This window comes from Talpa occidentalis, unplaced genomic scaffold (assembly GCF_014898055.3).
Source record: "Talpa occidentalis isolate TD23 unplaced genomic scaffold, MPIMG_talOcc4v2.1 talOcc4.7, whole genome shotgun sequence".
NCBI classification, from domain to species: Eukaryota; Metazoa; Chordata; class Mammalia; order Eulipotyphla; family Talpidae; genus Talpa; species Talpa occidentalis.
Genome location: NW_023605083.1, coordinates 6,224,394 through 6,246,770, shown reverse-complemented (window position 1 = coordinate 6,246,770; position 22,377 = coordinate 6,224,394). Strand labels below are relative to the sequence as shown.

Here is a 22,377-nt window from a genome sequence, read left to right as displayed (position 1 = left end):
CACTGCTGAGGGGAGCAGCAGGCGGCAGGAGAGGTCTGCGCGCCATGTGGGACCCTCACCCGGTGGCCGGGGATAGAACCGGCGCTGCAGAGGCTGCGGGCAGCTTCGCAACCCAGCTCTCAACCGCTGTGCCACCAGGAGAGGCCCTCTTCTCTAGTCAATTTTGACAGATCGTGCGTTTCAAGGAATCTATACATTTTGCTTGTTTTTAATGTATTAATACAAAGTTGTATTGGATATTCTTTTTATCTTTTTAAACTTTATTTATGAAATATTTTCTTTCTCATATTAGTGATTTATGCCTGTGTATTTTTATTCTTTTCAAATTTTACCAGATGTTTATTTTATTATTCTTTCAAAGAATCAATTTGGGCCTTGATAATTTCCCTTACTGTATCTTTAGCTTTCTATTTTATCAGTTTATGGTATCCTGTCTTCTGCTTTCATTCAGTTCTGTCCTACTTTTCTAATTTTGTGATTTGGTTGCCTAGCTTGTTAACTGGCAGCCTTTATTTTTATTTTATTTTATTTTTTTTTATAGAGGCATGTTTTATTTATTTATTTATTTGTTTGTTTGTTTGTTTTTTTGTTTATACATGCACTGGGTACAGTCAGAAGCGCGGGAAGGTGAGAGAATTCACCAGAGCCAGAGCGGGGAGCAGAGCAGGCAGAAGGACCGAGGTACACTGCTGAGGGGAGCAGCGGGCGGCAGGAGAGGTCTGCGCGCCATGTGGGACCCTCCTCTGGTGGCCGGGGAGCAGCCGGGGATCGAACCGGCGCTGCAGAGGCTGCGGGCAGCTTCGCAACCGAGCGCTCAACCGCTAACTGGCAGTCTTTAAATGTAAGCATTTAAGGCTCTAAATTACCTTCAAACTACACCTTTGCTGCATTACACAAGTTTTGATACATAGTGTTTTCATTCACTTTAATTTTATAAAGTTCTAGGGACTTAAAATTTTTCCAGGGTGATTTTTTTTCCCTAATACAATCATAGGGCATTTTTTTACTCATTATTTTACCATTAACTTTTTTTTTAAGATTTATTTTTATTTATACAAGAACTGGGGTACAGGCAAGGGGCACTGGAGGGTGATAGGATTCACCAGAGACAGAGCGGGGAACAGAACAGGCAGACGGACCGAAGACACTGCTGGGGGTAGCAGCGGGTGAGGCAGGAGAGGTCTGCTGCGCCCTGTGGGTATCTCCCTGGCTGACGGGGAATCAAACCTGCGCTGCTGAGGCTGCAGACAGTTTTACAGTGCTACGGGGGAGGCCTACCATTAACTTTTAACCTAGTTGCATTATTACAGAAATGTGATCTGTATGATACCAGTTATCATATAATTTATTAAGAATCATATTACGTTCTAGTATATGGTCACTTTTTTTTTTAAAGATTTATTTATTTATACAAGCACTGGGTACAGTCAGAAGTGCGGGAGGGTGAGAGAATTCACCAGAGCCAGAGCGGGGAGCAGAGCGGGCAGAAGGACCGAAGTACACTGCTGCAGGGAGCAGCGGGCGGCAGGAGAGGTCTGCGCGCCATGTGGGACCCTCGCCGTCGGGCCAGGGATCGAACCGGCACTGCAGAGAGTGTGGCAGCTTCGCAACCCAGTGCTCAACCGCTGCGCCACCGGGGAGGCCCCATTTTTTTTAAAGATTTATTTATTTATGCATACAAGAGCTGGGGTACGGGCCAGAGATGTGGGGTGGGGAGGCGATGAGAGGATCCACCAGAGACAGAGCAGGGAACAGAACAGGCAGACTGACTGAAATACACTGCTGAGGGGAACAGCGGGTGAGACAGGAGAGGTCTGCTGCGCCACGTGTGTTGCTCCCTGGCTGGCTGGGGATCGAACTCGTGCTGCAGAGGCTGTGGATTGCTTCATAGTGCTGTGCTTAACCCCTTGTACCACCAGGGAGGCCCCTATATGGTCACTTTTAATGAACTTCCCATGTGTGCATGAAAACATTTGTGTTCTCTAATATTGAGTTTAAAATTTTATGTGCATCCAAGTTATCCAAGTTGTACAAACTTTGTCCAAGTTTGTTGATTATGCAGTTTAAATCTCCTGTTTCAATTTTTCCTTTGTTTAACTTATCATTAGTTACAGCAGATCTATTGAAATCTTCCATAATAATCAAGGATTTACTCTGTAATTTTATACATTCTTGTTTTGTATTCTTTGAGGTTATTTTTTAGTTAGATCATTTTATTTTACAAGTACACCAACACTTTTATCATTGTTAGGAACTTTCTTTACCTCTTGCAATAATATCTAATTTGACTATATATATATATATATATATATATAAATAGTCAAGTTAGATATAATAAGCAAGTCACTCAAACTTTCCTTGGGTTGGTATTTTTCTTTTTTTTTTCCTTTTATTTTTAAAGATTTATTTATACAAGCACTGGGTACAGTCAGAAGCGCGGGAGGGTGAGAGAATTCACCAGAGCCAGAGCAGGGAGCAGAACAGACAACTGGCACATAACTGTTCGCCAGCATCCAAGTGAACACCCACAAGGAAACACTATTACTCCTGCTACTATTTCATAGACTTTTTGTTCAGATTTGCCCACACGTCTACCCCTTGTCTACTCACCATTCCTTCTTGTAGATCCGACTTTCCTCTCAAGATTATTTTTCTTCACTTTCATTTGGTGAAAATCTAACAGTGATAAATTCCCTCCTTTTTTGTTCATGTGAAGATGACAATTTTGTTCTTGTTCACAAAAGATAGACTAATATACAAACCTAGGTCCAAAATTATGTATCAGCATTTTAAAGATGTTTTCCCGTATCTTCTGGATTTCTACTGTGGCTTTTGGCACGGCAGCTGTTCGTCTACAGGCCATTGTTCGGTAACCAACTGGTTTCTTTTCTCTGCTTGCTTCTAAAATCTCTTTATGTTTGGAAGTCCACACGTTTATTACACTGCTAGTTTGCACATGCTGTTGCCCAGCCTGGGGAGGGTGGCCCCCACACAAAGGGGCACTAAGTGATGGGATATGCTTTTTATTTGTCACTCATCCACTCATTCATTTCATACATATGTACATAAGTGCATACGTGCCTGCCTGCGGGGAAAAAAAATTATTGTCATGCGGAAAAAAATTATTGTCATGCAGAAATCAAACAAAACAACAAACACTATGTCTGGCTGTGGAATCATCTCTTCTAAATTCTGAAAAGTTCTCAGCCATCATCTCTCCAAACATCATCTTACCTTGGCCTTCTGGAGGCTTCTTTCATGGATCGCAGTTGTACAATAGATCTCACTTTTCTTTCGGTCTCTCTTCACCTCCTTCCTCTCCATATGTTATATCTCCTTTCTCTCTGGGCTGAATTCTGGGTTAATTCCTTCAGATCTATTTTCCACTTCATAACTACCTCCTCAGCTGCATCCAATCTTTTGTCTAGTCCATCTGATGAGATTTTTTTATATCATCCATTGTAATTTTCATTTACACGCGTTCTACTTGGTTTCCTTTCAAGTCTTCCTGGCCATTTTCCACAGGTTTTTTATTCTACATTCATTCTTCGGGATGTGATTCCAGCCTGTGTTTCTTTGAAATAAAATTTCAAAGAATTTTTTTCTTTCAAAAACAAATTTATGGAAGCAATGCTGCATTTAACATTACATTGCTTTCAGGTATGCAGCCTCCTAAGTCAGCGTCTGCATGGAATGCGTTGTGTCTCGCTAAAACCCCATCCCGTTCTTCACCGCACCATTGACCCCTTCAACCCGCTTTGCCCACCCCCTGTCCCCTCCCCCTTTGACACTTTATATGTGATTGTTTTATATTCTGTATTTGGCCATTCCAATAGCCAGCTCATCTAGGGAGGGTGTCTGCATGCCTCGTTTATTGTCTGAATTGCTGACTCTCTCATAGAGGTTTTTTCCTTGTCTGGTGGTCCCTGACTGCGAGCTCATATTTTGCTGAATTAAATCTGTAGGAATCCTGAAAACCTAAACTGGAGGCACATTTCTACCGAGGGCATTTGCATTTGCATCTGCCAGGACCCAGCCGGCTGCTTTAACCTGGGACTACCTTAGCCACCTTTAAGAGATACCCGCTCCATGCAGAGTCTCAAGGTATGTCTCCTACCTGGCCACTGCCCTGCACCTAATTGGCGATGCCCGGGGGGTATTTCAACATTTTACCTGACTTTTCTATTTACCTGTTAGTTACCACAACAAGCTTTTGTTTCAGTGCCTCCATTACTTGGTTGTGTTTTTCTTCTGCCCAAACGATTCCGAAACAATGGCCTGTGTGTTTTGTTTTGTTTTTTGTAACTCATGAAGAATGGCATTGTGTTCTAGTGGGAAGGCATTCCAGAGCCCTGGTCCACCACCTCTCCCCAAATGGAAATCTCGTGATTTCCATTGAAAGAAATGAGGAAACTGAAGCTCAGAATAGTGAATGTCTTGTCAAGACCACACAGCCCCCCAGGGACAGAGTTCAGATAGAAGCCCCGCTATCTGACTCCAGAGCTTGAGCCTGAGTATTTAACCAGAGGTTGGCTGGTCCCCCAAGGAGAAGAAAGTGTTGACAGGATTGTAGCCTTGGAGCCTGCGGGGTACACCCGGTCAACACTCCATGATGAAGCCACAAGCTTCTGCTGGGAAGGAATGAGGAGACCTAGTCTGCTCCAGAGTGGGCATCGCGGGGTACCATTTCAGCCCAGGCTGTACAGGGCTCCCGCCAGGGGAAGGGAGCCAGCAGGTGCTTCCTGCCCTCGGGTTTCCATGACAACCAGTCACCCAGTGCTACCAGATAGCACTGAATCTTGAGTCTACTTTACAGGAAGGTCTTGGCACAGCGTGAGGGCATTCGTGTGAAGAGGGAATGGTCACAAAAGCCCACAGTGCCATTCTCCAGCCCCTTTCTCACCCACACCCCAGTGAGGATGGTCCCAGGTCCCCAGGTTGAAAGAAGTTCAGAAACAGGAGGCGGCCTGGCGCTGGGCCCCAAATGTTGCCTGGTGTCTCCTCCCCCTGCAGCGGCAATCACTTCAGGTCTCCTCTGGCCAGGTCCTCAGGCTCCCGGGATAAATGAGGGAATCTGCCCTTCCAGAACAATCGATCATTTAAAAGAAGACCCAGACAGGTCCCCACAGGAGGTGGCGAGGGAAGAAGGGGGCACAAGTCTCAGAAGGGGGAAGGCCTACCAGAGTAGAGATATTTGAGCCAGGCCTCCAAGGGCGACGAGGAGGGAAGGTGGGGCATTCCCGGCAGAGGGGACCGCATGCCGTACACTCAGAAGCACAGAAGCTAAACTAAGCAAAGATGGAAGCCAGAAAGGCCATCACAGAGGGGAGCCAGGTTGGGCTTCAAGGGCCTTAAATGTGAGGTGTGAACTCTGGCTTTATCCTGGGCGTGGCGGGCAGCCGGTACAGTGTTGTATGAGGGCATGACAGGGCCCTGCTGTCATCCCGGAACAAAAGACGGACAAGTGGCGGCCCAGCAAGGAGCCGTTGGCAGCGATGCAGGAGAGCAGATACCAGGAGGTGGTGGCCAGGATAAGAGAGGAGGGGGCAGATTTGAGAAGGGCAAAGCGATAGGACTGGATGCAAGGAGCGTGAAAGGATGGGAGCGGGAAGCTGGAGCAGGGGTGGGAAGTGGGGAGGCGGCCGTAAGGCCTTGCTGGGTCATGTGGAGGTGACCACTTTTCCCAGTATAGATGCCAGTGGTTGAGCTCCCTGGAGTGTGATAACCCGGACATTTCCTCTCTGGGTCAACGAAGAGAAAGAATGTCTCAGCGCCTCCTCCGCCGGGGGGTCCAGAGGGCTCCAACAACAGGTGGGCATTTCTGCCCCCACCCCTACCCCTGCTCAGAACCCAGCAGCCCTGCAGCCCCACAACCCAGGGGACCCCTCAACTCCCAGGCCAGTGGAACCAAAGTTCTGCCTGGTGCCTTGTTTCCTTCCAGTTCTGTGGTTGTTGCAAAGTTTTATGTCCCAGGCTGCTGGGTGGTGTAGCCTGGGGCCGTGTAGTAAGAACTAAGCAGTGGAGAAAACCAGGTGATGATTGCAAGGGGAGGCAAGGGGGCTCTGAGTCAGAGGGAACTGCCTTCACATCAGCGAATCCATCCTCACCTGCCAGGTGTCCTAACTGGGCCTCAGATGCTCCTCCTCCTCGTGCTCACTTCCCTTCGCTGGGAAGCCCCCAGCTGCCCACACTCACCTCCTGTCCACGCGCCCCTCGCAGCTCCTCTCCTGCTCTGAGGTGGGGTTCCCTCCCCCAAGACTGATCCTGGGAAGGAGTCATCTCAGCCTCCCGAAGGACCACGCTGGGAAGCAGCAGCCGCCCCTGTCCTCCCTGCATCTCCAGCCCCAACCGGATCCCTTCGCAGGTGGCCCGAGCCTGGCTGGCGGCCTGCGCGCAAATGGGACACTTGACCCTGACTCGGGAACTTGGGGCACCATCTAGCTCTCCGCGAAGCTGGGGAGCGCTGGTCACGTATCTGGGGCTCTGAGGCTGATATCCATTTCTGCTCTTCTTAATTCGTCTTCCAGCAGCACCCCTCCTCCCCCGCGGCCCCCCCAACACGCACCCCAATACTCCCTGTGAGCAGGAGGAGCGACCAGCGGCCAGCTGAGCCCGCAAAAGAGGCGGGGCCGGCCCGGGGCCAGACCCTTGCGGTGGCCCCGGGAACCCGAGGGGGGCACAGGCCGGGCGCCCCGCGGAGTCCGGGCGGCCCGGGCCTGACCCGCGCCCTACCTGGAGGGGCCACCCCTGGGCCGGGGGAGGCTCCCAGACCGCGCACCCGCTTCCTCCCCGGGCGGGGCGGGCGGCCACAAGCCAAGCGCAGTAAAATTTAAAGAGGTGAGAGAGACACTTCGCAGAAACCTCAGCAGCGCGGGGAAATGAAATAAGGCCTCCCTTCGGGGCCCCGCCCCCCGCCCCCCGCGCGGCCCGGCCGCGGGTCGCCCCGAGGGTCCAGGTGCGGCCCCGCGCTCGGCACCCCCTCCCAGGGCGGGGCGCAGCCCGCCCCCCCCACGCCCCGCGGCGGGGGAGACGAGGCCGGGCCCCCGGGATCCGGCCCACCCCCCGCGGGGTGCCCCGGGCTGGGGGGGTCCGGCCCCGTCCCGCGCCCTCGGGGCCCGAGAGCGCCCCCCGCGCGCGCGTGGAAGAGGGACCCCAGAAATCCCCCCAACTTGTTAAGATGCCTCCCCTGGTTTCCCGCCGTGCTCCTAGCTCCCGGCCGCCCCTCCCTTTCCTTCCGTGCTGCCCGCGAGCCCCCCATCCCTGCACCCCCCCCCCCCCATGATGGATGGCGCCTTCAGGGAGCGGCGCGGGCGGGCGCGCGGCGGAAATGAAGCGGATAAGATCTGCGCCCGACACCGCCGTCCGCCCGCGGGTGATGGATGGGGCGGGACAGCGCCCTGCCCGCCCCGCGCCCCCCCCGCCCCCCAGCCCCCCGCGCCCCGGCCGACGGCCCGCCGCGCGCTCCCCACCCGCCCCACCCCACCCCCACCGCCGCGGCCACACACGTGGGGACCCCGGTCCCCACACACGTCGCCCCCCGCGCACCTGGCCCTGCCCGCGCGATGGGGTGACCCCCGGCCCTGCGCACTGGCAGCGCCCCCTGCGCGCTCGGGACCTTCCAGCCCGCGCTCGGCCTGCGCTCGCGCCGCGGCGCACATGCAGGTGCTTCTCCCCGTCTTCCCGCGGGCTCAGGGGCCCCTCGGGGGCGTGACCCCTGGGGTGCGCAGCCCGGGTTGCGGGGGTTGCGGGAGCTGGAAACAGGCGCTTCTTGCCCTCATCGTCCTGTCTGGTCACTACCCAGGGCGGGCCGGGCATGGACCGGGGCTGCGGGCAGAGCTGCAACTGCTCACGCGGGCCGCCCCATCCGTGTTGCCATGGTTACCATCTCCAGCACGACCACACAGCCACATCGTTCCTATGGTTACAGTCAGGCATTCCCCCCTCACCTCCTGCCTTGCTGCCATTTGCTTGCCAAAGCCTGACTTCCTTCACTCACCCCTCATTCTGCGCATGGGCTGGGGTTCGGGGGTAAGCGAGTGGGTGCCCACCTTTCAGAATGCCAAGTGGAATGGGGGAGACAGGGAAGCAACCCAGCCGTGGTCCCTCCTCTTCTCCCTAAGGCGTCTCCTAAAGCCAAACCCCAGAACGAAAGTGGTTCAAGGTCATGGGTGTTGGTGAAGGGTGAAGCCTGGAGTGGGGCTTGCGCAGAGACAGCCCACCTGTGGGCACCCCCTCCTGCATCGGCTGACTGTCTCCAGAGGGGAAGGAGCCAAATAGATGAAGGCCTGGACCAGCTTGCTTCCGTCAGGGATTCCACAGCGGGGGCTGAACCCAAGGCTGGGGTGACTGCACCTTGTGTGTCTCGGTGCATGGCAGCAAATGTCCCTGAGCATAGAGCCAGGCGTGAAATCGCTGGGTCTTGGGGTGTGTGCACTGTGTTTTCAGATTGCTCCCCCAGGTCGTGCACTAATGTGTCTTCCCACCAGCAGTGTGTAAGACTCTTCATTTCCCCACATCTTTCCTAAAACTTGGTACTGCCAGGCTTTTCCATTTTTGCTCATTTGAGCGATGTGATTTGACATGTTGTTACTGGTCTTTCCTCAATGATTAGTGAAGCTGATCGTCTTTCTTTTTCACAGAACATTTCCTTTTCTCCTTTGTCTATTCGCTCTTCACATCCTTCCTCTACTTTCTGCTGTTTGTTTGAAGAAGTCCTTTAGGTAATCTGCATAGTCATCCCTTAGAGCTTTTTCACGTTAAAAATATTTTCTCTCCTAAGCATTTTACACGTGCTATCTTTTTAAAATTTTAATTAATTTATTTTTTAATTTGTATCTTTTATTTTTTATTTTCTTTTATTTTTTAATTTATTTTATTTATTTATTTATACAAGCACTGGGTACAGTCAGAAGCGCGGGAGGGTGAGAGAATTCACCAGAGCCAGAGCGGGGAGCAGAGCAGGCAGAAGGACCGAGGTACACTGCTGAGGGGAGCAGCGGGTGGCAGGAGAGGTCTGCGCGCCATGTGGGACCCTCCTCCGGTGGCCGGGGAGCAGTGGGGATCGAACCGACCGGCGCTGCAGAGGCTGCGGGCAGCTTCGCAACCCAGCGCTCAACCGCTGCGCCACCGGGGAGGCCCAAGTTTCCATTTTTTCAATATATTTTTTTAAAGATTTATTTATACAAGAACCGGGGTACAGGCCAGATATGCGGGAGGGTGAGAGGATTCACCAGAGACAGAGCAGGGAATAGAACAGGCATGCGTTCATCCCAGAATATACGGCATTGTGAAATTGTACTGTGTAGTTTTAAATATTCGCTTTCAGTTATAAGATGAATTTTTTTTGAAGATTTATTTATTTATACAAGCACTGGGTTCAGTCAGAAGCGTGGGAGGGTGAGAGAATTCACCAGCTCCAGAGCGGGGAGCAGAGCAGGCAGAAGGACCGAAGTACACTGCTGAGGGGAGCAGCGGGCGGCAGGAGAGGTCTGCGCGCCATGTGGGACCCTCCTCCAGTGGCCGGGGAGCAGCCAGGGATCGAACCAGCGCTGCAGAGGCTGCGGGCAGCTTTGCAACCCAGTGCTCAACCCCTGCGCCACCAGGGAGGCCCTAATTTGTATCTTTTACATCATCGTGTGCCTGACACACATTAAGTACACAAAAGGTTACTGCGGTGATGCTGCTGCTGAGTTTGAATTAAAGGAGTTAAGTACTGGACAGGCCAGAAAATTTGGATTTGGAAACCAGCTTTGTCATTAACAGTGTAACCCTGAGTTGTCGCGGACTCTCTGAGGGGCTCCATCTCCTCACCAGGTCAAAACAAAGAAAGAAAGATTGGGGAGAAAAATGTTTTCTCTCACTTTCTTTATAGACAGTGGTTTTGGCACAGGAGCAGACGAAACAATGGAGCTGAAAGACAAGTCAAAGTTGTCACTCTTTTCCTTCATAAAAATGCTTCCTCCCTTCCTCTCTTCTCAATATTCCCTACCAATATACCTAGGATATTCTTTAATACTTTGTTCTAATTATTTTAATACTTTGTTCTAATTGTTCTAATTATTCTAATTATTTTAAAGTCTTTGCTTTTTTGTGCTCGCTTCAGCAGCACATATACTAAAGTCTTTGCTTTTTTACATTTAGGCCTTCAAGTCACCGAGAGTCTTGTACATGCCTTTCCACACATTGTCTGCTGTTTGATCTCCGCTTCCACGCGGCTGGCGGTTGTCCCAGCACCGGGTAGAACCTGCTTCTGTACTTCCCCACCCACGTGTGACGCCATCACCATCAAGTGCAAGTTTCCCCCCACATGTGTAAGTCGGCTTCTGGGCTCTGCTTTCTATTTTATCAATCTATTTGTTTATCCCTGTGCTGTTCCCCCAAAGCTTGGATGATTTTGTCTGTATAAGAAATCTTGACATAAGGCTGGTGTGACAGAGACTGGCTGGCTTTTCACCACCCCTGTCTCCTCTTGTTCTCTGGCCTCCCCTGCATGTCCTGTGGCCAGTGACAGGGGTGGAAGCAGTGCGAACCTTTTCTAGGCATCGTTTATAAACCTCCACTGCATAATCTTATTTTCTTGCTCCTTCCACCAGCTTCACGCAAACATGCACAGTGACCTTGAAAGACGGGAGCAAAAAAAGAAAGCCTGGGTGTATGAAATGCTGCTTGAAGGAGAGTTACCCACTGATTTGGGGAGTATCTGTTTGGAGTTTATACAAGTCAGAAATAAACTATTCTCACATTTGAGCCTTAAACATACTGAGGTTTTTTCCACAGCTAGTGATGCCTAATCACTAGCGCTGAGGACCTCCCAGCCCTCATGTTCTTCTTCCTCAAAGTCTTTGCTATTCCTACCCCTTACTCTTGTAGGATTTTTAACATTAGTTTATCAAGTTACTTATGATGTGCCTTTAGTCGGAATTCCATTTGATATCTGCATTAATTTGTGAAGATTTGCATCTTTATAATACAGAATTTTTCCATTTATAAACATAATCTCTCCACTTACAAAACATTTATTTACATAGCATTTATCAGGTGTTATTAGATCCTATTTGATTCAATCTTATTAAAAATGTATCATCCATTTTATACATAGATCTTGTGAATCTTATATCACACCACAGTGATAATTTTGTTGCCATTCTGAATGAAATATTTCTCTTTGTCTTATTAGATGTCCTAATTGGTTGCTGCTGTGTGGAGGAACCCAATGGTTTTTTTGAATATTTATCTTGAATCTGGCAACCTTGTTAATTCTTCTTGTTCTAATAATGTAATTTTTGGATTTTGTGCCTAGAAAACCATATAGGAGAGTCCTCTGCTTGGTATTCCCTCCATCTGGAACTCTCTCATCCCACCTGATACTACCTTCTGGAACTTCCGGTCTTTGTTCAAATGAGTGTTCTACTCCTTTGAGTAAATACGGAGAAGAATGACCACTGGGCTACATGGTAAGAGCATGTTTAGTTTTTTAAGAATCTACCAAACTGTCTTCCAAAGTGGCTGTTCCATGTAGCTTCTCGCCAGCAATGAATGAGAGTCCCCGGTGCTCCACATCCTCACCAGCATCTGTGTGGTCCGAGTTCCATCTAAGCGGTGTGTAGTGACAGCGCATTGTGGTTTTAATTTCATCTCCCTGATGTCACAGGGTAGGGGGCATCTTTTCATATGCTGGTCTGTGTATCTTGTGGGCAGGGTGTCTATTAAGGTCTTTTGCTCCTTTTCCTATCAGGTTGCTTCTTTTCTTATTTTTGAGTTTTAAGATTTCTTTGTATGTTTTGGGTAACTGTCCTTTATCAGACATGTCTTTTGCAAGTACTTTCTCCCAATCTGTGGCTTGTCTTCTAATTCTTTTGATGCTATCTTATATAGAGCAGAAGTTTTCAGTTGCAACAGAGCCCAGCTTATCCATTATTTCTTCTGTGGATCAAGTTTTAGGTGTTGCATACCATTCTAAAAGGTCAAATTTCTTGTTTTTGTTTTAAATGGACTGTCTCAATCTATTGAGAGTTAAATGATTTTATTTTTAATATATTAATTTGTTGAGTTGCACCTGTAGATCTATTACTATGAAATCACATTAAACCTGTTTATTAAATTTTTGGCGAAGTGGACCTGAAAAATAGCCAAGGTCTGTGTTTTTAGGGTCAAATTCTTAAATAGTTGTAAGTCTATTTTAAGTTTTCTATTTTTTCCTGAAACTAATATTGATTTCTTTTTCTGAAAGAGAAACCTGCATCAAGCAAGTTTGTAAGTGTGTTGGCATAGAGTTATTCAGAGTGTTCCTTTATGATCTTTTTCATTTCTGTCTGTATTTATGTTCCTTTTAAAAATTCTTTTTTCTCATTAACCTTGCCCAAGAATGTGTTGTTCTTAGTCTTTTCAAATAACTAACTTTTGATTTGGTTGGTAACTCTGCTGCTTATTTTCTAGTTCACTTTTCTATCTTCTTGAGTTGAAATTTTGATTCAATTATTTTAGTCATTTAGGTTTTGCTAATAAAGGTATTTTAAGGCCATCATTTTCTCTCCCAGTTCCACTTTGGTGGCAACCCACAAGTTGTGATTGTTCAATTATAAATTTTGTAATTGATTTTGTAATCTCTTCTTTAATCCTTTAGTTATTTGGAGCTGTCTCCCCATTCCTCCTGTCTTTTTATTATTAAATTCCAATTTCATGAGGTCTGTATGATAGTGCTTCTTCGTTATTGAGTCTTGTTTTATGTGCTAGAATTGGTCAATACTTATCAACTTTCTACATATGCATGAAGAAAATACATATTCTCCATTTGCTACATTCAGAATTTTACATGGGCTCTTTATATTAAGCCTGTTAATTTTGGTGTCTAGTTTTCTACACTTTTTTTCTTTATCTGTACTAGTTGTTTTTTATGCCATCTAAAATGTGTTTAAAATCTCCCAGTACATATGGGGGTTAGTCAATTTTTGCTTCGTTTCTAGGCTGAAAATACTATTCAATGTTATATTTTTCTGAAAAGTTATTCTTTTCATCATTAATTAATGATCAATTAATCCACTTTTCTTAATATTGCTCCTTTCTCTAAAGTTTCTTTTATTGAGCAGTAACATTTCTATTCTAGCTCTCATTTGGGTAATATCTACTTATTTCTGTATGTAACTTTCTATGTATTTACTATAAACTTTTCATATCCTTTAGATAGGTCTTTTATAAGTAGGATTTATAGCTGAACTTCTAAATCAATCTTAAAAATCTCTGCTTTTAATGAGTGGGTTTAATTTACTTACATTTATTGTGATTATTTTATTTGGAATATCTATAACATCTTATTTTGTGTCTGTGTGTGTCTCTTTACTATGATTTTTCTTTTTCTTTGATTTCTCTGTCCTTTTTCCTGCTTCCCATTGAACTAATCATTTTCCCTTTATTGATTTGTAAGTTATATATTTCACTTATCTGAGTAGTTATCCTCACATTAAACATAAATAATTGATGTAGCAATGTTAAATAATCAATATCTCTACCATTCCCCATGATAATATGAAAACTAAGATATTTATGTATCAGCCCCATCATATATATATTTTGTAATTGTCTAACCTTTAGTGTCACCTTGTTTTTAACTTTCCCATTAGTTAGTTAGATGTATTTTATTGCTAAGGCTTGCCATATTTTATTAAATCTAAGATGTCATCAATTGTAAGAAACACTATTATTTTGTGTACCTTTAAGAAAAAAAGAGGATGATGTCAGTAGAAATGGCAGAGTTAAGGACCTCTGAAAACTCCCTCTTTCATAAAAGTAATGAAAACACTGGTATAGATTGTCAGAAACAACTTTTTTTTAGAATTCTGGAAATTAACCAAAGGCTTGCAGCAATCTGGCAACCATTTATTTAAAAAAGACACACAAATAGCTGAATCTCAGTAAGCACAATAAGCTTTATGGCATTTTAACTTTCTATATTCTCATGTCCCCCTCCTTGGCTCTGCAGTAGCCTTTTCACTGCAGTTACAGTAAAGCCAGCAACTTGGCATTCTTTGGAAGGGATAGATGGGTTGGTGTCCCTTCAAAGTCCCATTCCCAGAGAACTGTCATTATTTGCCCTAACTAGTGGTTCCACAGAAGATCTCACTTGCAAGGCAAGGCCATTGCCTTAGTCACAGCCCACCCAATGCAAGCATCTATTCCCCAGGGACATATGTCAAAAACTTTCAGAGGCAGTTGTTGAACATCAGATTTCTGAGGTGGAATAACAGTTGGGGCAAGCACAAACTGGCCAAGAGCTTAAAAAGAAAATCTGGGAAATGAGATGACATAGAGGTCTTTTCAAAGCTCTGAAATATTCCAGGCCACACACATGGGTAAGACTGTGTACATGCCCAGGGCTGTGCATGAAAGATGTGAGAAAGCCATAAGCTCTCACCTATGACTAATTCTGAGACTCTGTACAAGCAGAACATGAAAATTAAGGCGGCATCGGTATGCCCCCAACACACACACACACACACACACACACACACACACACACAGCTTCTAAGAAAAGCTTGGGAGACTTATTGGTTCCAGGGATTTAAGGAAATCTCTGTCTAATTGTCAGTTGACCTCAATGGCCACATATAACAAAAAAAAATACCCTTTATGGAAGTAGTTGAGAAAAACCACTAAACAACAACAAATAGTCACAGCAACAAATCTTTTGTGTTTGGGTGGGTGGGGAGTCTGAATTTCAGTTGCCCCATTATATTGTTGAAATGTCTTATTTTCTACAAAAATGTATGAGACATGCAAAGAAACAAGAAAACATGGCCCATAAATGGAACAAAGCCATCAGTCAAAATTTCCCTGTGGAAGCCCAGACATTGGGCTTGTAAGAAAGACTTTAAGTCAGCTATTTTAAGTGTGTAAAGAACTAAAAGGAACTAAAGGGAAGTGTGAAAATAATGTCTCATAAGATAGAGAATATAGAAAACAGATATAAATTATAGAAAATAACCAAATAGAAATTATGGAGTTATAAAGTAAAATAACATCAGTGAAAAATAATTCACCAGAGGATTCAGCAGTTTTGAACAAATGTTCAGCAGGTTTGAACGAATGGAAAAATTATCAATAAACTTGAATTTAGGTCCATTGAGATAATCTAATGTGAGAAACAGAAAGGAAAACAGAACAGAGCCTCAGACATCTCTGGGACACCATCAAGCATATCCACATACATAAAATGAGAATTTTAGAAGTAGAAGAGAAAAGTACAGAGAATATTCAAAGAAATAAGGTCCCAAACTCCCCAAATTTGATGAAAAGTATAAACCCAAGAAGCTTCATGAGCTCTAAATAGGATCAATTCGAAGAAATTCATACCAGATTTATAAAAAGCAAGACAAAGAAAGTATCTTGAAAGCATCAAGAATGAAGTGACTAATCACATACGAGACCCTCACTAAGGAAAAAGCTGACTTCTCATCAGAAACGATGGCAGTCAGAAGGCGGTGAGATAACATACCAAAGTGAAAAGAGGAAAAATTAAAGTCAAACAAGAATTCTGTATCCATCAAAACTATCCTTCAAAAGTGGAGGAGAAATTGAGATAGTCCCACATAAATTAAAACCACGATAGTTTATTGCTAGTACATCTACCCAGAAGAAAGTCTAACCTAGAAAGAAGTCCTTCAAGCTGAATGAAAGGACACTAAGTAGTAATTCCAATACACGTGAAAAAATAATGACCACTGGTTAAATGTATTTTTGTTTGTAACTGTTTTTTTTTTTTTTAAAGATTTATGTATTTATTCATACAAGCACTGGGCAGCGGGGAGCAGAGCAGGCAGGAGGACCGAAGTACACTGCTGAGGGGAGCAGCGGGCAGCAGGGGGGGTCTGCGCGCCATGTGGGACCCTCCTCCGGAGGCTGTGGGCAGCTTCGCAACCCAGCGCTCAACCGCTGCGCCACCAGGGAGGCCCCTGTTTGTAACTGTTTTATCTCCCATATGATTTAAAATATGATTAAGGCGAGTCTCCCCTGGTGGTGCAGTGGTTGAGCACTGGGCTGCGAAGCTGCCCACAGCCTCTGCAGCACTGGTTCGATCCTTGGCCCCCAGCGAGGGTCCCACATGGCGCACAGACCTCTCCTGCCGCCCGCTGCTCCCCTCAGCAGTGTACCTCGGTCCTTCTGCCTGCTCTGCTCCCCGCTCTGGCTCTGGTGAATTCTCTCACCCTCCCGCACTTCTGACTGTACCCAGTGCTTGTATAAATAAATCTTAAAAAAAAAAATACCCCACAAAATAAAATAAAATATGATTAAGGCAAGAATTATAAATCCATGCTTTGGAATTCAATTTTAAATTTTGCAAATGTGCTTTCAGTGTATAAAATCAATAATTAATTTGTATGACAATGACAGCAAAAGGAAGGGAGAAAGAATGGAATTAAATAGATGCAACGTTTTAGTATACTGCTACAATAAAACTGGTATTACTGTGAACCAGATTATTATAAGTTAAGATATTAATTGTAACCCCTAGGGCAACCACTAAGAAAATTAGTCAAATAAATAAGTAAATTAAATGATAAAAGAATACAAATAGTACATTAGGAAATATATACTTAACCAAAAGTAAGTATTAGCAGAGGAATAGAGTAGCAAAAAGTTATATGGCATATAGAAAACAACTAGCAAAATTACATAAATACTACCTTATCAATAATTACATTAAAAGGTAGAGTCAAAAGGTAGAGATTGGGAGAGTGGAATTAATTGACATGATCCAACTATATGCTATCTGTAAGGGTGTAAGGGACAAACCTTAGATTCAAACTCACAAATAAATTGAAAATGAAAAAAAATATAAAAATATGAACTATAAATAAAAAACTATAAGACAAAAATCGTGACTAGAGACAAAGAAGGAGATTTTATGATGATAAAAGATGTATAATCCATCAGGTAGATACATTAATTATAAATATAAATCTAACAACACAGTCCCAAAATACATGAAGCAAAAACTGATAGAATTGATAGGAGAAATAGGAAATCTAAAAATCACAGTTGGAGACTTCAGTACCCACTTTCAATAATGGTTAGAACATCCACACAGTAGATCAACAAGGAAATAGAAAACTTGAACGATACTGAATACCAACTAGATCTAGCAGACATCTATAGAACTCTCCATCCAACAAAAGCAAAATATGCATTCTTGACAGACCATATTAAGCCACAAAAAATGTCTCAACAAATTCAAAAGATTGGAGTCATACAAGGTATATTTTTCTGTCACATGGAAAGAAGTAAAGAAATTAATGACAGAAAATTTGGGAAATTTACAAATACATGAAAATTCAACACCACACTCCTAAATAAACAGTGAGTGAAAGAAAGTCTAAAGTACCAAACTTGTTAGATGCAGATGAGCATGCCAAGGAAACTGTACAACTGCTATGCCTAAATTTAAAAAGAGGTATCTCCGGCCTCCTTGGTGGCACAAGGGGTTAAGCACAGCACTATGAAACTCTATCCACAGCCTCTGCAGCACGAGTTTGATCCCCGGCCGGCCAGGGAAAAACCCACATGGTGAGGCAGACCTCTCCTGTCTCACCTGCTGCTTCTCTCAGCAGTGTGTTTCAGTCAGTCTGCCTGTTCTGTTTCCCACTCTGTCTCTGGTGGATCCTCTCACCCCCCACATATCTGGCCTGTACCCCAGCTCTTATATGCGTAAATAAATAAACCTTAAAAAATAAAAAGAAGTATCTCAAATCAGTAACCTAAACACCCACCTTAAGCGACTGAAAAAAAAAAATGAATAAGCTAAACTTAAATCAAGCATAAGGAAAGAAATAACCAAGATTAAAGTAGAAATAAATGAGAGGATATAAAAACAATAGAGAGAATCAACAAAACCAAGAGTTGATTATTTGGAATGATCTATAAAAATGATAAGCTTTTTAGCAAGACTGATCAAGCAAATGGAGAAGAGGATGTGAGGTTGATGTGGCTGTGATATCTGTCACCCCATTGATCACCAGGGTTGATGTGGCTGATCTGGTGGCTAGGCTGGTGTCCTTTTCTTCTCCTTCCACTCCACGTGCATCCCTCCTGAAGCCATGCTGGGTGTTAGAAGAAGACAGCCTCCCTGGAATAGAGATAGACTGTTCCTGGGTCAAGGGTATAGGAGTAGCTAAGCTCCCCTGTTAGAACCTCCAAACAAGCTCTTAAGAAAAAGGGTAAGAATAAAATTACAAAAATCACAAATTAAAGAAGAGAGAATGCTACTGACCTTATAGAAATAAAGACTATTTTGAGGAGATACTATGAAAAAATTAAATAACCTAGATGAAACATATTCTGTGTAAGACACAAAGTTTTAAAGCTGGCTATAAAGAAAGCTTAATATCTGAATAGACCTGTAGCAAGTTGAATTAGTAATCAAAACTCTATAAATAAAACCTAGGACAGATAGCTTTACTGGTGAACTCTATTGAATATTTAAAGAATTAGCATAAATGCTTCACCAATTCTTCCAAAAAATAGAAGAAGAGGAAATATTTCCCACTCATTCTGTCATTATTATCCTGATACTGAAATTATAAGAGAAAAAAACTATAGTCTAACATTCCTTTGAATATACACATAAAAATCCTCAACACAATACTAGCAAACCAAATTCCTCAACTTGAAAGGGATTAAACACTATGACAAAGTGTGATTTACCCTAGGAATGCAAGGTTGATTCAACATATGAAAATCACTTAATCAAATACTATGTTAATAAAGGACAAAAGCCACGTGATCATCACAATAAATGTAAAAACAAAGCATTTGACAAGAGATGATTGCCATTGGACTCTGATTTTTTTTTTAAGATTTATTTATTTATAGAAGCACTGGGTACAGTCAGAAGTGCAGGAGGGTGAGAGAATTCACAAGAGCCAGAGCAGGGAGCAGAACAGGCAGAAGGACCGAAGTACACTGCTGAGGGGAGCAGCGGGCACAGCAGGAGAGGTCTGCGCACCTGGACTCTGATTTTTAATTACACTTACTGAAAGACTTATTTTGACACGATGTTTATCACATGACTCATTCATGTATACAAGGAAATTAATTTATATATTCTTAAAATGCCTACACATTAAGAGTACAACTCTTCTGAAGAATTGTTGGAAAAATTACTCAAACCGCTGCAGTTCCCATTTCTTCAGTGAGTAACGTGGTTGTACCTGGTATTTATAGATTCCTCCTGCTACTTCCACTTCTCAATTCTTCTTTCAGTCAACTCTGCCATGAGAGAAGATTGTAGGAGAGCTGTCCGTCACTTAATTAATTAACAACAGAACATTCCAGCACAAGAAATGTAATGGCTTTACAGTTCACACATTCATAAGTTAAAATTTCAGCCATGAATTGAGGCTGATTTGCTCTGATGAAGCCTCAAATGGCATAGGGAGGGAATCTGATTGGTTCAGCTCAGGTCATGTGTCCACTCCTTATCCAATGGCTCTGTCCACGGGGCACAAGACACTTGGGAAGAGATGACCAGGTGCCTCCCTCCAACCAAGTAGTTCTGAGAGAAGGGCATTAATGCATAGCCGAGGCTCCAACTCCCTCAACTAGTATTGTGTAAAATCAAGAACTTAGAGTCCATGGTTACTCATGTGAGGTACCCTGCTCACAGAGAAAGTAGAGCTGTGTCCATGGGAGGAGGACACGCTCTATTCCTGGGTGCAAGAATGGCAGAAACCAAAGAGAGAAATGGGAATCCTTGCCCTCCACCCAGTAGATCATCATCATGGCCGTGTGCTGCATTAGGTTTCACAACTAGCTCAGTATCAGCACTGGTGAGCTCACAAATTAGGTTTTTAATGGTTGAAGCCCGGCACCCAAAGGAAGGAGGGATCAGAAAAGAAATGGTCATCAGTGGTAAGCAGGAGACAGGTAGCTTCATAACCCCACAGGCCCTATCAGCAGTCCATGCTCATCACTGAGTCCACCCCACACCATACATCGAAGAGCCTCAAGGGTTCACTCAGAAACAATTTCCTAAATGTCTGTTGCCATGTTGAGAGATTGTTCCGTGTGATTGTTCTAGGTGATGGACAATCAGTTGTGTCCACAAGAGGAGATACAAGAGCAGCGCAGGAGAACAAGGATTATCATAACCATGGTCCCTGAGTGACAAGTCACTGGATGCCAAGAGGGTTCACCCAAGTGGATGGGGTGTCGAGCCAGAGGCAAGACCTGCAGGCAAGTGCCTTTAATGGGGGTCTGGCTGTACTTAAGAAAGGTGCAAGGCGATTGGTGCCTCTGAATGTGATGTGTGTGGTGCATTCATTCTCTTCATTTCATTGGTGCATTTGAAAGCCACGGTCGGGAGGGAGCCGGAGGGGGACTTGCGGCAGTAGTTCTGTCATCACACTGGTGCACCTGGTCACGGCGGTCAGCTCGGCGGTGCTCACAGCCTGGTTGGCAGCAGAAAAGCGGGGAGTGTGATGTTTCAAATGTTCAGTACAATGTTGGAGAAAAGGTGGGGCTGGGGGTGTGGAAGAAAGTGAAGGAAAAGAGGCAGGGAGACTGCCCGGGTCTTCTCTCCCCACTTCTCTCGCCCTCCTCCCTCCGGCCCTGCTCCCATCTCCCTGCCGGACGAGGAAGCCGGGCCGTGTGTGGCTCAGTGGTTAGCTGTTATATATTACTGGTCACATATTTTACACTCGGCAGCATGAAAAAAGGGCATAAAACTGCAATTAAATGTCTGAACTGTTGCTATTTTGGAAATTAAAACAACCTACATTATCCTCCGTGCAACTCCGATTACTGACTCAGGGCTGAGGAGCAGTTATTCCCACCACTTTAACCGACTTCTTTCCCATAAAAACCCGTTGTTAATGGGTCCCCGGGGACCTCTGAAAATAACAAGATCTGTAATAAAGAAATTAATAACATGCAGAGCAGGCCACAGCTAAAAAGCTTTTTAGAATGCATTAATGGTTCTGTTCTGAATGAGGAATACTTGCACCCAAATGCCTCCTGTCTGATTTCTAGTTGGTGCCAGGAGCCTGAAAGGGGAAGGCGGGGGGCATGAGCTTCCTGGAGGCAGTGGTGGGAGGGGAGCTTGTCCCCAGTGCAGGGAAGTCTCTGGGGTGGCAGAGTCAAGCGTTCCCTGGTGGCAGCCTCCCTCCAGACAGCAGAGCCTGGAAGTCCCCAAATTTGGTGCCAGCCTCTCTTCTTCCTCCAGTCTTCCCTCCTGCCCCTCTCTTGTCCCCTCCTGTCATTCCTCTCTGTCACCTCCTGTCGGTTTGTCTCCAGTTCGTCTGCTCTTTCTCATTATGATTTTCTCCTCCTTTCTCCTCCCTCCTTATCAGTGTCTCTCATTCTCCTTTGTTCACTATGTGCCTGTAATGTCATCTTGTCCCTCTATTGCTGTTTCTGACGTATGTCCCTCTATTTCTCATTGTCTTTTCCTTCTTACTGTTTTTCCATTTTCCCTCTCTTCAGTTCACACTCTCTCCCTTCCTTGATTTTGTCTCCAATGAAATATTTCCCCATGACTGCCTGCATTTCTGTCTAGCTGCCTGTCTGTCCATCCATCTATCAGTATCTTTCTCTTTTTCAAATCCCCCTCCTATATGTTGGCCTCTCCTCCTACTTCTCTCTGTCCATCCCCACCTCCCCCTGGCTCTCCTGCCTTTCTTCCATTTTCCCTGTCCTGTGCCTCTCAAAACTCTAAACTCATTCTCCATATAATCAAAAACTCCATGTCTTTAGCTCATCTGATGAGAAATTGGGATTTTCCTAAAGAGATTTCGTTTGAAAATTCAGTAGTCATTAAGAAAATGCAGCTGCCTCGAAAAGATTGGGTTTCCTTGAAATTTGTGTTCTGGCTTCAGGTGGGGCCAGGAAGGTCTTTGGGGGCATGTGACCAGCCTTGGCGGGGAGGAATGGATGACTGACCTCATCTTGTCTTGGACTAGGCTGAGCTCTGGAATCAGACACACTACATTGCAAGCCTGTGCCCTCCCTCAGTCTCTCCCTGACTGAAACCCTCTGGGGCTTAGTTTCTTCATCTGTAAAATGGGACTAAGGACAGGGAAGGAAATCAGTTGTGCCTGTGGTTGCTATTTACATGGCCCTGGTACTGGAAAACAGAAAATAAGATGGCAGAAATGTCTTATAAAATAAACCACCATCAAGAGGTGGAGCTTATTTGCACATCCCTTGAACTTCTGCTGGGCTTGTGACTAGCTATGACCATTGGAATACAGCAGGGTGGAGGTGTGCCGGTTGTGGGCCTGGCCTCACCCTTGGGCCTCCTGTCATTGCCCAAGAGCAAGCCCGGGCCAGCCTGCTGGAGATTGAGCGCCTACAGGCAGGCCAGCTGTCCCACTGAGTTTTCTTTGGCCC

At 45.1% G+C, this 22,377-nt stretch overlaps 1 long non-coding RNA gene across 1 annotated transcript; it reads left to right on the top strand.

Moving 5' to 3' along the window:
- The first annotated feature begins 7,926 nt into the window (after nt 1-7,926).
- Nucleotides 7,927-20,274, top strand: LOC119232622 (uncharacterized). Its single transcript, XR_005122169.2, has 4 exons — nt 7,927-8,028; nt 10,141-10,310; nt 11,300-11,453; nt 20,069-20,274. It is a non-coding gene; the product is annotated as an uncharacterized LOC119232622 (long non-coding RNA).
- Nucleotides 20,275-22,377: the final 2,103 nt, after the last annotated feature.